Source organism: Eriocheir sinensis, chromosome 3 (genome assembly GCF_024679095.1).
Source record: "Eriocheir sinensis breed Jianghai 21 chromosome 3, ASM2467909v1, whole genome shotgun sequence".
Lineage (NCBI taxonomy): Eukaryota > Metazoa > Arthropoda > Malacostraca > Decapoda > Varunidae > Eriocheir > Eriocheir sinensis.
The window spans coordinates 2,224,677-2,228,364 of NC_066511.1; positions in this window are offsets into that span (position 1 = coordinate 2,224,677).

Sequence of the window (3,688 nt, forward strand, 5' to 3'; positions counted from 1 at the left end):
TGGTTACTGTCCCCCCTTGAGCAAGGAGAATGGAATGTGACTATTAACGAGCTTGCTCATGTCGGAAGGGTACTTGCTGGTGATTGCGAGTCCAGCTCGTGATCAGGCCGTGGGTGGATTACACACACACACACACACACACACACACACACACACGAATAAGCAATAAGAGGAATAAATCTGAAGAAAAGCAAGAGGATCCTTGAGTTACAAACAAAAATACTTATTACTAATAAATAAATATAATATAAATGTAGACATGACTCGAATTATAATAAACAAAAACAAAAAATATTAGGTTGTTTGGATATCAAGGACGGTGTGTTTGCGATTGTGGTTGCATTTATGCTGCGATCAAACAATGGAGGGTTTTTTTTCAGATAATAATAATGATAAAAAAAGAAAATGGAAGCTAGAAGCAGTCCTCTAAATAAAATGTTACCTGAGAGAAGGATATTTTGATGAATGACAGGAAGAGTGGCGCATACAAGTGCTCATGAAAGGGTTACGGGGTTAGGGGGAAGAAGTTATGGCTATATTGACGAAAGGAATTTATGGATATTCATTTTATTTTTCCTTAAAAATAGAGGTTAATGATAGTGCCGAGTACCCCCCTTCCCTTCCTCATAAACGCAATTGGAAAGGAAGAGCCTAAACGGACAGCATAAGTATAAAAACTGAGGAAGAGGTATCTTGATCATAAAAAAAAAAAGCACCTCTGCTGCAGGTAAAAAGAAGCGATGGACGATGAATTTAACATGAAATACATATTATGACAGTACACACTAGAAGAACTTCCCCTCAAAAAAACTCAAAACTCAAGAAGACAAGTAGAAAGTCGAATGAAATTACACAGCAGCCGAGCGGTTAACGCATAAGATTACGAACATAGTCTCCATCATCGTCATATTCTATATGGTAACCTCGAAAAAGGGTGTCTTAGATATATGTTACCATAAAAATAGTGACGGGGCGGTGGCACAGGTGGCAGCCGACCATGCGCCAGACATCCTTAGGAGATCATAGTCCGTCACCTTGAAACTTAAAATAAAAGGTAAAGAGGGAGACAAGGATTCACATATAACTGAAAATACATGTGTGAGCGTGCACACACACACACACACACACACACACACACACACACACACACACACACACACACACCAAAGAAAACACTAACAACAGCATCAACGTTACATACAAGCGGGCGCTCCAAGTTCTCCAATCTCCTATCATTCCATATTATTTTTCACCTGTCCCGTTTCCCTCCTAGTGACGCTGCGGGACCCAAGAAAATTAGTAATGGGCCAACCGCTGCTCTGGGGTACCTGCTCCTCCTGCCTTGGTGCGGAGAAGCAATAATCCGGTACATACCCCGCTGAGTCATGTGTGTCCTTGTTGCAGTGGCATCTGGTGGGAATGAGGACGGTGGTGAGGATGGGGTGGGGAGCAAGAGAGTAGCAGGAGGATGAGCGGGACAGAGGAAGTATTGAATTGCTGGTGGTGGAGCAGAATGAGAGGGAACGAGGAGGTAGGGAAGGAAGGGGTCAGAGGTGATGGCACTTTTACTTTTTGTGGTTTCTCCCTCTGTGACTCGGTCTGTTCGTCAGTGTGTGTGTGTGTGTGTGTGTGTGTGTGTGTGTGTGTGTGTGTGTGTGTGTGTGTGTGTGTGTGTCATAAGCTCTGTGACCGCCCTTGCGTCTGTCTTTAAGGTATTTTGTGTGTGTGTGTATTTCTGTGTATCAGAGGAAGACAATGGCAGTACTTTGGTCGCGGCTGGCGGGTCTTGGAGCGCCGTACAGACATACATCTCACACAGCTTCAGGCTGCGGACAACATACACTCTGGCCTGCAAGCGACTCAGCACACGCCCGCCGCAGACAAGAACACATTATCAATGATCTATCATTACAATATTTGAGTAGGCACTGCATCACTTGGGCAATAATTCCGCGATTTTTAAGTAGGAATCAGGGCGATGGGTGTATATCATCCTCATCATTATCCTCTTCCTCCTCTTCATCATCATCATCCGCAGCAATTATCAATTCATTACATGACAAAAGCTTTTTCAAACGTTCTCCACCTCTGTCCGATGTTAGTGTACTCAATTCAGTTCCGGAAAATTCTCACCTTTCATATCTCCACCTGGTTCTCTGTCATGACTTCTACAACTCCTGGGCTGCAACACTATTATTTACAGTATCTGACACTTATCAATGTCCTTCATGATATAATCATATCCTCCGTTTACCATTTTCAATAACTAGAATGTCTTCAATTCTCATCGTTGCATTATAAAACATTATCTTATATTTAAGAGAGCCGTTCAAGGTTACGGTCTTTGTTATACGGCAAAAATATATATTAAGATGAAGCAACTAGAAAATAGGATGGCATTTGCATCCCTTTCATGCAACGCTTAAAATACTACTCCTTCCTGACAGCATCAAAACTATCCATGCAAATATTAAAAACAAAATATTATGTGGCTTTTCTTCTCGCACTACATATAAAAACCTTAGTAAAGCGCTAGAATCACCGTCTCTCAGGTCTCTGTAGTTCACAGCAGGTGTTCCTTCTCAAGGTAATCCGGTCGTTTTTTTTTTTTTTTTTTTTTTTACTTCACGTCCTTGAACACTTGGGGCGTGTCGAGAGATATAATCTGTTTCGGTGTTTATCTTCATCCTGCACACTCTAATATTCACCTTGGGATGAATATGTTCGCATCTTGGAATATTCAATGAGTACTAAAGTATGTTCGTGTTATTCGTATTAGAAGTTCTCCGCTTTGTAGCTGTATATAACTATGTTCAAAAGTTTAAAATTAGTGTCAATAAAGTTAAGACTGCTTATATATATATATATATATATATATATATATATATATATATATATATATATATATATATATATATATATATATATATATATATATATATATATATATATGTGTGTGTGTGTGTGTGTGTGTGTGTGTATACTACTATCCATATCAGACCCTATGACATACCGTTTTTCGAAAATATCTTTCAAACGAAGACTCGGATCAGCATGGTGCTTTGACACAGATTGTTTCACACACTCCGCTAATTTTTGACGCTATTGTGCATTGCCAGATGCGGTTAATTATGGCGTTTACTCTTGACTGTGATGGCAAAACCTGCGTGAGCCACTTACACATTCGAACAGGTGAGGCGTGACGTATTTGTGACGTGTATCCACCAACTACCTCCACCCCTGGCTTCCCCTACTCCCATCCTTCCCTTTCCGTACCTCCTACCCTCCTCGTCCCCCGCACTCTCTCTCCCCCCCCTCTCTCTCTCTCTCTCTCTCTCTCTCTCTCTCTCTCTCTCTCTCTCTCTCTCTCTCAAATATTGCCGGCAATTGTAAAATTATGAATCCAAAGTTTCTTCAATCACGTAAACAATAAAATGGAAATCAGAATAGGGAATCAACCATTAATTGATTAACAGGGCAAGTAACTTAGCAATTGAAAACCAACACATCGGGAATATGTTGACGAAGTAATTTTTTTTTGCACGGTATTTATTATCAGCTCGATTGCTGCTACCACCAGTCTGGCCGATGACAACAGATTTACTGTAAATCCCGTTTTTACCTTGCCCATCTTTGAATTAACAACCGATGAAGATCTTTATGCACTCTAATCTACAAAAACAAAAAT